Source organism: Callithrix jacchus, chromosome 11, assembly GCF_049354715.1.
Source record: "Callithrix jacchus isolate 240 chromosome 11, calJac240_pri, whole genome shotgun sequence".
NCBI lineage: Eukaryota > Metazoa > Chordata > Mammalia > Primates > Cebidae > Callithrix > Callithrix jacchus.
The window spans coordinates 58,375,931-58,390,027 of NC_133512.1; the positions used below are offsets into that span (position 1 = coordinate 58,375,931).

At 41.7% G+C, this 14,097-nt stretch overlaps 1 long non-coding RNA gene across 1 annotated transcript; it reads right to left on the bottom strand.

Annotated features, from left to right (window-relative positions):
- Nucleotides 1–658: 658 nt before the first annotated feature.
- Nucleotides 659–9,901, bottom strand: LOC144578373 (uncharacterized). The gene is made up of 2 exons (XR_013524006.1): nt 9,768–9,901; nt 659–1,749 (listed from the first exon to the last, which is right to left on the bottom strand). It is a non-coding gene; the product is annotated as an uncharacterized LOC144578373 (long non-coding RNA).
- Between the last annotated feature and the right edge of the window lie 4,196 nt (nt 9,902–14,097).

A 14,097-nucleotide genomic window follows, 5' to 3' on the forward strand; every position in this document is an offset into this window, starting at 1 on the left:
GCCAGGTTTGTCTCAAACTCCTGACCTCAACCTCCCAAACTGCTGGGATTACAGGCGTAAGCCACTGCACCGGCAAGTCTAAGATTGTATAGAGTAATAGACAGATACAAGTATACATACAGATACACATAATATGCATACACACATATATAGAACATATATGTATAGGTATAAATGTCTGGATGTTAACATACTTGTAAGATGTGACTGTTAATGTTTGTCTGGGAAAAATATCCTGCCCCAGAAAATGGACAAGCTTTGTGTTTAAAGAGTTTAGAAAATAAATTCTCCTTTCACAGAGCCTATCCCCCTGTGCTTTGTCATAAGAAGAAAAAGGAAAATGTCCGCGAAATATCAGGTTGTCTGTCTGGCCTATTCCTACTTTGTTCTGAAACCATTTGAGCTCAAGCGCATTTCATCAGGTATAGAAGCATAGATTTTGCTAAGTGTGGACAGAGGAGAAAAAAATGGGAAAGGAATCTAATGTCGTATGAAATAGAGTTAGATTTTAAACCTTTAAAAATTTTTAGATACAGATTTTACAGAATTCTCCTCATTGTAGATACTATGCATGCTTATATCCCTCATGATAGGAGACAATCAATATTAGCAACTGTGGCAAATTAGGGAGAAAATAAACAGGCAAAAGTCCAGGGTAAAATACAGTTGGTTTTATTTTAATTTCCCTGATTTCTTCCCATAACACCTTCAAAACAGCATTCCAGACCTATTATCATAACTGAATATTTTACGTAATGGAAAGCACAGGCACCTCAGATCTTCTTCTGCATGACAAATGTTTAATTAGAAAAATAATAAGATGGAAATGAAATTGGTATTTACTATGACTGGAACCAAGAATTGTCCTGGAGAAAAAAAATTCCGTTTCAGTTCACCAGAGGCAAAAAAGAAAAGTGGGGAGAAAGCAAACAAGAAAGAAAAGAATCGTAAATGATTGCTGGAAACAAATCAGACACAAAAGTGTATGGCTTGAGCTATAATTCAGGTGGAATCTTTCTCTTTCCCTGTCATTCTCTCTCTCTCACACAAACCTGCCCCCTAAATCCCAACACAATTAGAAAAAGAAAAATGTGATATGTGATATTAAAGTTCTTAAGTTGAAAAAGACCTTTTTAATTGTTTCTGACAAAAAAGAAAAGCAAGGCCCTCTAAGCGTTGCATTTCCATCAGATTAGAGAAAGTATATACCAAATTAATACATGGTCCAATTCTGTACTGCATTAACAACCTAATTATAACTGTGAAATAATTCAGTGTGGTTCCATATGCTAAAATATGGTAATTGCTATTGTATGCTTTATGAAGAACTAGTTGTGTTTTCCAGTGTTTTTCTGAGACCTCACGGTGATCTGTTGTTACCTTTGGTCAGTGATTCAGAGGCCACAAGCCTCCTTCTCATCAGAGAATATGAAAGCTACAGTCATTCCCCACCTTTGCATTTATTTGCAGATTTTTATTTCTTTAAAAGGAACATATCTTGTCATAGAAAAGGTGGAAAAGGTTCCACACATGTTTAGTTCCTGAATCTTTTGCCCATCTTGGTCCTACTCTTCTTGATGCTGGGTACTGAGTCGGGCTTCTGGTTATCCAACATGCAGCAATGGCCAAGGAGCATTGGGTTAAAAGACGGTGTCCGGTTCTCACAAGCTGGAGTCTTTGGGAGGGCACAGCTGTCTTTAGATTTCAAACCTGGGGCTCTGTGGTAGATCTAGAGGCTCTGTGGTAGATCTAGGTGCAGGAAAGGGAACCAACAGGAGAGGATGGGTTATAGCGAGGTCATCAGCCTGAATCCTTATCCCTCAGCAACTCCTTCCCCAATTCACTTGCAGTGCTGCCTTTGATGGTCAGGCAGCAAACCAAATTTCAAATTTTGTGAAATTTGAAAATACAAAATTTGCTAAGAGCTCCTGCTCGCTCCTGCTCTGGGGTCAGATTGCCTGAGTTTGAATGTGCCTCCACCACTTATTGACCATGGAACTTTCAGCAAGTTATTTAATCTCTCTGAATCCCAATTTCCTCACTTGTGAAATGTGGCTATTAATAGTATCAACTTTATAGTTTGTTGTGAAGATTCAATGAGACGATGAGTGCAGGGGCTTCTACAGTCCCTGGCCCTGAGAGTGTTCAATTCATACTCATTTATTTACTTTCTTATCATTGTTATTATGAACCAGTTTTCAAGTGACATAATCCTAAATCTTAAATAAAATTTTACATGATTTATATCAGATTTGAGGTATATTATTCAATAGGAGAAAGTCTATTTCATCAAATCACATTATTAGTTACTCCAGTTTCAATCTACCACATCATATTAGAAGTTTAATATTTTTCTACCTCCTATTGACAAAAATTAATCTCATTTAAATTTAGATGAAAAATTTTACATAACTTTAAAATGTATAGGAGAAATGATCATAAGGGATCTTTTTAGGGCAATGGAAATGTTTTAGAACTAAATCCCGGTCATGGTGGCATAACCCTGTACATTTACCAAAAATCATTGAATTGGTCTGGGGGCAACAGATCTCCTTGCCCCCATCTGGTTCATGCCTGTGGCTCAGCACTTTGCAAGGCTGAGGTGGGCAGATCATTTGAGGTCAGAAGTTTGAGACCAGCCTGGCCAATATGGTGAAACCCATCTCTACTGAAAATATAAAAAATTAGCCAGGCATGATGGTGCACACCTGTAGTTCTAGCTACTCAAGAACCTGGGGCAGGAGAATTGCTTGAACCTGGGAGGCAGAGGTTGCAGTGAGCTGAGACTGTGCCACCGCACTCCAGCAGGGGCGAGAGTGAGACTCTGTCTCAAAAAAGAAAAGAAAAAGAGAAATCACTGATCTGTACACTTAACACATATGAACAGTAAAACTGTCTAAAAAGGTGGATGAGGTGTGTACCTATTTTTTGTTAACAGGTACAGCAATTAGGAGGGGTTGGGTTATTTGCTAAAGTGCTGGGCTGCAGAATAGTATGTGTGTTTTATTCCATTGCAGCTGATGTCACTGAGTTTACCTCACAGTTGTCTGTTCTGGTTTTACATCTTGTTTTTAAAATGTTTACTTATTTTAGGACAAGGACAAACTAAGACCACCAGATGGGAGAAGCCATTAAAATTATTAGCTATGAACTGGCTTGCCCTCAAAACGCTACACAGCAGGTCCGCAACTGATTGGAACATCTCTGCTATCTCTTTGTGTGGGTGTCCAATTCAGACTCTTAACAACCCATTAGACTTTGGCCTTATTTTCCTTTGGTCAGGACATTGTGCAGAGAGGGCCCATCCTTGCCTATTTATCTAAGAAATATGAAACTGCACAGATAAGCTTTTGAGTTCTGTTTTCTTTTTTAAAGTTTTATTTTTAGTTCTGAGGTACATGTGCAGGATGTGCAGGTTTGTTACATAGGTAAACGTGTGCCATAGTGTTCGTTGGAGTTCTGATTTTTCTAGCTACAGGGTGTAAATGTTTACATCTGTCACTTAGTGTCAAATCCAAGAGAGGAAATGATACAATATATCTATCAGTGAGTGCTTGCATTATGACCAACAGGTGACTCATATCTCATGCTTGATGGGAACATCCATCCAGCTTCTTGGACCACCTATGAATGAGGCAGCAATAGGACTGCCATGGTCAGGACCACAGGTTTTATTAACAGGAGGGAAATTGGAAGCTGTTCCAATTCATTCATCCTTTCATTCAACTTGCTTTTGCTGAGTGCCTCCTGCTGTACTAGACTCTAAGAATTGAAAAGAAAACGAGATGCAGTGGAGGGTCTGGAAGGGTAGGCTAAATTCAGAAAGATGTGAAAATACAAAATCAAGAGTATCCCTCGCTTGTGAGCATGTGAGTCTGAGAGAGAGACCCATAACCCTGAAGCCTCAGCTGCAGGTACAATGATGGAGAAGGCGTCTGGCAGGAAGGATCCATGTGCGGAAATTTGGGGAATTTCCTTCCTTTCCATCCCTATTGCTCAGATTCAGGCCAACATTACTCTTTACCAGGCCTACTGACTGTAAGGAGCTAACAGATCTCCTTGCCCCAGTTCTAGCCCCTTAAATCCATCCTCCTCAAAATTCCCAAGAACGATCTTCCCAAAATGCAAATCAAGTGATTTGCCAACATTGCTTAAAACCCTTCTGTAGGTTCCCTTTATAGCCATGCTCATTGGCAAGGCTTCCCTGAGCTAGCCTGCCTGCTCTTTCCGCACTTCTCCCTACACCTCTTGCCCCGGCAAAAGTGAACTGCCAGTGTGCACGTCACACCAGAGACTTTGGACAACCTACTTTCCCTCCTCCTGTGCTTAAGACCCTGGACTTTGCCTTCAGACAGCTCTGGGTCTGACTGCTGGATCTGCAGCTGCCTGGCTTTTTCACTGTGCGGGAGTGGTTTTGCCTCCTTAAACTCAGTTTGTGAAGTGGGATGATATGCTTCAAAGGACTGGTTGTAGCAATATCTCACAATAGATAGATGCTCAAAAAACAAACCTGGAAAGCCAGCAAAGCTTTCTTTACTAGATTAACATTTTCTCTTTAGCACTTAAAATATTGTGAATGGAATGTATTCTATTTTATAAAGTTCCACACTGGTGACCTACAGACAAAGGGTCATCTCGTTTATGTGTCTTGCATTATGGTTTTGTGGTTCCATATTTTTATTTGAAGAAAGACGATGAGCTCCAACATGGCCCATAGCCCTTCGCTGGTGCCCTGGCTTAGCCCTATCCACACAGAACAGGGCATCATGTGGATAAAAGAAATAGGAAATCAGCAGAGACAAGCCTCCCTTCTGCTCATGGGTCACAACATTATGTGCATCCTTTATAGGCAGGCTGGGTTTAAGTGTCTTTTCCATGTGACCAACAGAAAAAACCGTCGGACAGACGGAAGGCAGGAAGTTCTGTGAGCTGCCTCATGGTTATTGTTACTAAGGAAACCAATTCTTTAGTATTCATGTGTTCAGCAGACAGCCATGCTGAATCTCTGAGGCTGAGGCGGCATCACAGAATGGCATGAGGGAGAAGAAGGAATGAAAACAGCCAAACAAATAAATACAGAAGCTGTTTAAAAATACGTCGGTAATTTAGACATCAACCATGGTTTCTAGTGGCTTTAACAATGAGATCAGAGCATCAAGTGATTTAAAGAGTGATCAGGAGCTTGTCTTCCTACTGCATTTATATAATCATATTCACATACTGTGCACACACAGGGAAGAAAAGCCTCTCCGGAGGGGACAAAGATCCTTGAAATCTGGTTCCATTTTGAGAAAATCATTATTGCATGAAAAGGGCCTCTGAAATTTATCTCTATCTGTTCTCTCTGTTCCAAAAAGCCTTTCCCTTACTGTCTAAAGATGGTGATGGCAAATGTATTGTTAATGACCTCAAAGGTGACATTTTCTCTAGCAGAGAATGGGAGCATTTGGCATATTTGCTGAGCATCAATTCCAAGATTTAAAAGAAGTCAATCCCACAAAAGTCAGAATCCCACTAGGACACCCAAATTCCCACTGGCCAGCCTGTGGGTGGTGATGAATTAACGGGTGTGGAAAGCCTTCAGAATATGAAAGAGCAAAGTCAGGGAATATGGAACCATGTGTCGCTGATCACAGACTCTCTGAGTGAAAGAGAAGCTGGAAGGACTAGGGAAAGAGAATCCACTTCCCACTCCACTTGCCCCGCTGTCATTAGAATAATGCACAATGAGTTTTGCAGTTGAGACTGTGGCCAAATAATGACCCTCCTAGTGAGCATCCAGAGAGGGAATAACTCAGACCTTTTCCTGCCCTAGAGAATTTATCTAAACTGAAATCTTTCTTGCTTTCTTTTTTTTTTTTTTTGAGATGGAGTTTCACTCTTGTTACCCAGGCTGGAGTGCAATGGTGCTATCTCAGCTCACAGCAACCTCCACCTCCTGGGTTAAAGGAATTCTCTTGCCTCAGCCTCCTGAGTAGCTGGGATTACAGGTGTGCACCACCACGCCCAGCTAATTTTTGTATTTTTAGTAGAGACGGGGTTTCACCATGTTGACCAGGATGGTCTCGATCTCTTGACCTCATGGTCCGCCTGCCTTGGCCTCCCAAAGTGCTGGGATTACAGGCGTGAGCCACCACGCCCGACCCAAAATATTTCTTAAGTGAAAAATAGAGGGGGCTGGGTGCAGTGGCTCATGCCTGTAATCCTAGCACTTTGGGAGGCTGAGGCAGTTGGATTGCTTTGAGCTCAGGAGTTTGAGACCAGCCTGGGCAACATGGTGACACATCATCTCTACAAAAAGTAAAAAAACAAAAATGAAAACAAAAAATTAGCCTGGTGTGGTGGCTCCCGCCTGTGGTCCCAACTACTTGGGAGGCTGAGGCTGGAGGATTGCTTAAGTCCCAGGAAGTGGCGGTTGCTTTGAACTGAGATTGTGCCACTGCATGCTGCCTGGGTGAGAGTGAGATCCTATCTCAAAAACAAAAAAACAAAACAGAGAGAGAGTGTGTCCTGGCCCCTTCACTTCTGGTCTGCATGGCCAGGGGAAATCATTGCAGATTCTGGCAGCATCTCCTGGGTTGGAGGTCCAAGTATCCACTGAAGATAGGTGACCAGTAACATCCCAGTGCATGGTCACATCACTGACATCCTTTCCACATGCTCAGTCAGTATCAATTTAGCACCAACTGTGTTCAAAGCCCTCTGCTGGAGTTTGATGCAGCCTCAGGACATGAAGAACCCACAATCTAGTGGATGGTAAACTGAGAAATCTCAATCTGAGCAGATCACATCCTTTCTAAACATTCTTTAAAAGTCTTAATATGACCTGAATTTCCCTGGCCCCTGCCCAACTCTCCAGCTTCACCACTGCAGATCCCTAGCCCATTCCACTCCCAACACTGGTTTCTTCCAATTCACCTGCTCCTTCTATTCCTCCAACACCAGATCTTGGTGAAAAAGTTACTTCTTGAAGAAAACATTTCCTAAGTCCCCCAGTCAGGACCCCCTGCTGTATCTTTCACTGCACTCTTTTTTTTCCTTTGTTGCAGTAATTGTAGTTTGATTGTATATTTAGGGACAGTTTGATACTGCCTGTCCTCCTTATTGGACTTCAAATTTAATGGAACAGAGGCTGAGACAACTTTTGCTTATCACTGAGTTTTCAATGCCCATCGTAGGTCCTGGTTCAGAGTCAGTTCTTGACAAATGTTTCTTAAGTGAATGAATAAATGTGCACAAGGACATAAGTTAGAAGGCAGGAGAAACAAAATCCTGAAGCAGAGGGCCATGAAACCGTGCGGCTGCAGGTAGTCATTTCTCTCCCAGACACTCCTTATGTACACAGTGCCTCGCACGGAGAAGGCTTGTGGAATGAACAAAGAAGGAATGAAGGGTGAACTGGAAAAAATCACCTCTCATTCTTTTTTATTTGTTGACATGATTATCCTTTATATAAATAGTAATGTTTGAAAACCCATTTCTGTATATGTGTCACAAATCTTGTGAAAAGATAGTTTAAAAACAAGCAACAGCTAATAAAACAAAACAAAACAAAAAATCCCACAATTCAGGATGTGGCCGGGAGACACACCTTTGTCATTTTCAGACCCTATGTTGCTGTAGAGCAAGCAGAGCTTAGAATTATGCAGAGGGGACAGTTATAAGACCGAGTATGAATTGTGGTCTAATGAAGTGCTGAGGGTGCTCAACAAAGGCCCCTAGGTGAGAAAAAGAACAGGCCGGTGTTCAGGCTGTTGGGAGCACTGAATTCTAGGCTGGGGAGCAAGAGAGACAAGGTGCTTGCTGTCAGGAAGGGCCCTGGTACCTGGCATGGACTGATCCCCAACGCAGGAGAAACTAGTGGAGGGAGTGCAGCAGGTGAGGGGTTCTGAAGATTCCCTCAGCTTTGTCATGGAGCAAGATTAGGAGGGGGATGAGTGGGAAGCAGAAGGAAAAACTTGAAGCTGTTCAGATGGAAATGTTAACAGCCTGGGTCTCATAGAGGGGGTGGAAATACACTCATGTTCAATCAAGTTCAGAGCCGAGTAAACCCTGAGAACTATCGTTACAGAACTCGAGGTATTCTGTGAGACCCAGGTGCTTTGTTTTAATTGGTTTAATCTCTAGAAAGCTTAAATTATCTTTCTAAACAAAGGATTCTGCATGCTAGGTACACCTTTGTGCTAGGTCCTTCCTTAAACACATCCTTTTTTGGATGTGTTTAAATTCCGTTGGAGTTCCTTGGCAGTGAGAAGTTGCTTGTTTTAACATTTATGTTCACGGAGGAAGATATTTTAACCAGACTATGGACTCCATCTCCTCTTTGTTTCTCAGTCCCGTGTATCTCATGAAATGTCAGGTCTCTATTCTGTCTCTTGGTGCTCTCAGTATGATTCTTAAACTGTTTCACATTTCCTCTGTTCTCTCTCCTACGACTGACATGGGCTGATTTTGCTCTGCCCTGGCACCCAAGGCAGATGTCAACATCCCAGGGACCAAAGATCTCCTTCAGAGTAATGACACACTCAGTGGCCCCTCCTGTCCTGAAGATTGCCATGAAAGCCATAATTAATACCTGAAGATGTGCAGATTTGGATTTCTAAAAGCAAACAAAGACATTTCTAGGTAGAGGGGACTAATATCTAGGTATATCTAAAAACGTGTTAAGGCTACAACATGTATTTGGTGAAGATCAAGCAGCCCTGACTAAAGGTTGTCATATAACAGAAAAATGGGACTCTAAAATAAGGCAATTTGGCAAAAGGCCATATTCTGGTTAAGTGCATGATTGCAGGTTCAAATATGTTTGAGATTTTCTGATCAAAACCAGGGCTTGGGTCAAGTGTGCTAGCTCATACCTCTAATCCTAACCCTTTGGGAGGCCAGGCAGGTGGATTGCTACAGCTCAGGAATTTGAGAGCAGCCTGGACAATATAGTAAGATCCCCATCTCTACAGAAATAAAAAACTAGCCAGATGTGGTGGCATGCACCTGTGGTCCCAGCTACTTGAGAGGCTGATGTGGGAGTGTTCGTTGGATCTCAGAGTGTGAGCCTGCAGTGAGCTATGATTGTGCCCAGTGCACTCCAGCCTGCGTAACAGAGTGAGACTCTGACTCAAACAAAAAAACAAAACAGAACAAAACATGGCTTGGTCATTCATCTTTCTCACAGTATGATTAAGGCAACCTGTTAGCCTGACTAGTCTGTATAATCATGACAGACTTTTTGGGTAGGGGGTGGCCGGTGGCTGTAACAACCTCATCTGTTATTCTGGGAGGCCAAACAGAGAGGAAGTTGTGGAGTTGCTAATTGATGACTTTCATTCAAGCATTAGCTTTCTCTTGCTGTTGTAATCACTAGGATTTTAGCCAGCAAAATTCCCCCGAAACAATGAAGCATCTTTACTTGCTGAAGGTGAATCTAAAAAGCGCTCTTGTGGGAAATAGCTACTTCTAATGTCCCATTCACCCTACATGGCAATAGGCTGGGAATCCTCTAAAAAAGCAACAATGGAGATTTATGTTGCCATCTGTCTCTGGGAGATTTGAATGTTTATGTCACTCTTAGCTGTAGGGTTTTGGCAGCAATATTGTTGATACACAGGAAGGAAAGATGTGATTAAAACTAAGAGGCTAAAAGCTGGAAGTTGATCTGATTCCATGTGATATTTTGTCATCAGAGCCTACTGTCCTTCCAACCCCCGCCTCCTGCTGACTTTTCCCCAATCATCTTACTTTATACCACACAAATGATCTCTGAGGCTTACCTTAGCCGAGTCTCTGTTAAAACCACATAGGCTCCAAACAACACTCCTTAACAACGGGGAAGAGAAAGCGAATAAGGTGGCGTTGCAGGAGTCCCCTGGAACAACAGATGTACTATCAGCATTCAAAAAGCCAAGGACATTAGGCAAAAACTTTAAATGTAAATCTCTCCCTTCCGGTCCCTTCAAAGCTTTGTGTATTTCGATCATTTCCATTCTGGTCCAAAATACAGTACTTTCAGATTACTCAAAGGTCTGTCACATTCTCTACACAATTTATTATAATATAAATTCACAGAATCAAAAACATATACAAAATCCCTACTTTTTTCCTCTGGAGTAACTCACTCTCCCTAAGGAAGTGAACAATGGGATTTGTGTTTGAGCATAAGTCTTACGCTTTAGAAATGAATCACATGTGGCTCAGTTATTTTTAAAAATAAAAATAAAGCGGAGGGAAAGGAAGGTCAGAGAGAGAAGAGTTTAAAGGGGAAAAGAACAAGGCACAGATTTTCATGACTGTGGAGACATAGTCTAAATACAGAAAAGGGGACTCCTGTCATCTTCAAGGGTTGAATATCTCACTTTCCTGTGCCGCCTCCCACATACACATTTTCATCTGTTAGCCTGTAAATGAAAATCCCTGTCACCCAAGCATGGTACTGGTACCAAAACAGAGATATAGACCAATGGAACAGAACAGAGGCATCGGAGGCAACACAACATATCTACAACCATACAATCTTTGATAAACCTGACAAAAACAAGCAATGGGGAAAGGATTCCCTGTTTAATAAATGGTGTTGGGAAAACTGGCTAGCCATGTGCAGAAAGCAGAGACTGGACCCCTTCCTGACACCTTACACTAAAATTAACTCCAGATGGATTAAAGACTTAAACATAAGACCTGGCACCATAAAAACCCTAGAAGAAAATCTAGGCAAAACCATCCAGGACATAGGAGTAGGCAAGGACTTCATGAACAAAACACCAAAAGCATTGGCAACAAAAGCCAAAATAGACAAATGGGACCTAATCAAACTCCACAGCTTCTGCATGGCAAAAGAAATAGTCACTAGAGTGAATCGGCAACCAACAGAATGGGAAAAAATGTTTGCTGTTTACCCATCTGACAAAGGGCTGATATCCAGAATTACAAAGAACTCAGACAGATTTACAGGAACAAAACAAACAATCCCATTCAAAAATAGGCAAAGGATATGAACAGACACTTTACAAAAGAAAACATACATGAGGCCAACAAACATATGAAATAATGCTCATCATCACTGGTCATTAGAGAGATGCAAATCAAAACCACATTGAGATACCATCTCATGCCAGTTAGAATGGCGATCATTAAAAAATCTGGAGACAACAGATGCTGGAGAGGATGTGGAGAAATAGGAACAGTCTTATACAGTTGGTGGGAGTGTAAATTAGTTCAACCATTGTGGAAGACAGTGTGGTGATTCCTCAAGGCCTTAGAAATAGAAATTCCATTTGACCCAGCAATCCCATTACTGGGTATATATCCAAAGGACTATAAATCGTTCTACTATAAGGACACATGCACACGAATGTTCATTGCAGGACTGTTTACAATTGCAAAGACCTGGAACCAACCCAAATGCCCAACGATGATAGACTGGACTGGGAAAATGTGGCACATATACACCATGGAATACTATGCAGCAATCAAAAACAATGAGTTCATGTCCTTTGTAGGGACATGGATGAATCTGGAGAACATCATCCTCAGCAAACTGACACAAGAACAGAAAATGAAATACCACATATTCTCACTCATAGGCGGGTGAGGAAAAATGAGAACACATGGACACAGGGAAGGGAGTACTACACATCGGGGTCTATTGGGGGAAATGGGGAGGGACAGTGGGCAGGGGGAGCTGGGGAGGGATAGCCTGGGGAGAAATGCCAAATGTGGGTGAAGGGCAGGAAGGCAGCAAAACACACTGCCATGTGTGTACCTATGCAAGTATTTTGCACATTCTGCACCTGTACCCCAAAACCTAAAATGCAATGAAAAAGAAAAAAAAAGAAAATCCTTGTCCCCCAAGCATTTCTTTACATTTAGAAAATTGACTGTATACTATCCTAGCTATGGCCAAAACTTACATTCTACACAATCAAAACCTTGTAGACCAGAGAGTTCTTTTTGCCTTGGATGAGGTAGGGTGGAAAACTTGATTGCCTGTCCCAAAAGGTTTTATTTTAGTTTCTTGTGAAACATTTAAAGCTATATGACTGCTTATTTAATTCTTTGGCACAGCAGGGTTTTTAAAAATTAGCATTAAAATGCTACTTACCTAGGTTAAGTCAAATCCAAGCATTAGCAAGCCTTAGTGAGACTAGAGATGGAAAGAGTGCTCCTTAGCTACTTGATGCAGATTATTTTACCTTTGGGACAGTGGCTGCCTGGCTTTGGGAAGCAGGAAGCTAATGAGAGACATAGAGCTTTACTCCTCTATATAACACGTGGTTTCCTGTGAGGCAAATGGGACTCTGGGCAGTTATCACCTCGGAATTCAAAAGCAATAGGGTAGACAAAGGTTTCCCAAGTGATTACAGGGGATAACATTCAGTTGCAGGTAATGTTAAAATCAGGAGACTTAACTCCCAGAATTCCAAGAGTATCTCAGTCTGGGATTTTCTACCAAACTCTTCCTGATTAGCAAGCACACACATATTAGGATGGGGCCTCTGTATCATTCAATGCCAGAGGTATGATGATTTTAGCACATGTCTGAAAATTCTTGGAAACACTTCCCATCAAGAGGTGGAGTCTAGTTGCCCTCCCTTTAAATATCAGGCTGGCCTTAGCAATTTGCTTCTCATTTTGCAAAGGTAGCAGAGTGATTCTGTGTGGTTTTCAAGGCTAGTTCACAAAAGGTAAGCTTCTACCTGGCACTCTCTCCTTGGAGGTATACTCCTTTGGCACATGGAAACCATGTAGTAGAGCCACTGGTTGGTGTGGGAGGGAGGGGGGGCAGAGACAGAGAGAAAGAGAGGGAGAGAGAGAGAGAGAGAGAGAGAGAGAGAGAGAGAGAGAGAGAGAGAGAGAGAGAGAGAGAGAGAGAGACGGGGGGGGGGGGGAGAGAGAGAGAGAGGCCATACAGACAAAGAGAAAGATGACTAAAGATCCAGTAGTTCCAGCCCCAGCTATTCAAGTCTTCCCAGTATAGGTGCCAGATATGTGAGTGAAGAAGCCTTTGAGTGGATCCCAATCCCAGAATCATCTGATTTCAAGAGTTCTTATGCCAGAACCTCCCAGACAAGCTAATCCAGAATACTGTATTTGCAGGAACCATGCAAAATAAGTTGTTTATGTTCAAGTCAGTCACCAATTTTGAGGGGGTTTGTTTCACATTAAATAGATGCGAGGTATTGCTGTAACAAAACTTAAAACATGTGACAGTGGTTTGGGGCCTGAGTGGAGGGTGGAAATTGGAAGAATTGTCAGTAAAAGATTAAAGAAAAGTAAATAAAATGTATCAGAAGCTGGAGGAAAGGAAGCCCTGGTTATGAGGTGGTAGGATGTCTGGCAATATCCCCTAGATACTGTAGCAGCTTAAAAACAGAAAACCTACCTAAGGGACTCACAATCCAGGACGGACATATCTAGACAGAATGCTGAAGGTGCCGCCTGGTTCTTTTAGCTGCCCATAGTAAAATATGAGAGCAGAGAGATGAAATAAGGAAAAATTATTAAATATAAAAGAGCCAAGACTGTGGGTGTCAAAAAATACAACCATTTCTTAGTCTCATCCTCTCCAGATGGCAAATGAGGCTAACATTGTAATATGTAATTTTCATTTAAAGGCGAAGACAACAGTGTAACTCTAGAATCCTTTGTTAAAACTCAGACAGATTTAAGGAAGTACTTCATAGTTTTTTTTTCCAAACAGTCAAAGATGTCTTTAAAGATCTTAAGGGCATCCTTCTCAGCCATCTCCACTAAACAAAAATGCTTCCAAGAATCATAAGGGCAAAGTTCCACAATAGCCTTAGAGGGGCATAAAGTAGAAAAAAGTTTATCTTGTTGAGGTTACATGTGAATCTCAGTTAGATTATAAGAAACACACAAAGTTTTAAAGAGATGTGTACTCATGAAAGTATTGCCAATTGATACTAAAAAAGACAGAAGTAGTACAAAATGAAAAGAGGTTTTTTTGGACCTCTGAAATTCTGTGAGAAAGAAGCAGACTGACCCCTCAGCCATAAAGATAGGGAACATTTAATAGGACAGGAATAATAAGTCAGAGGGAGAAACCAATGAATGGAGCCCAGAGAATGGAGCCAAGAGCTAGGG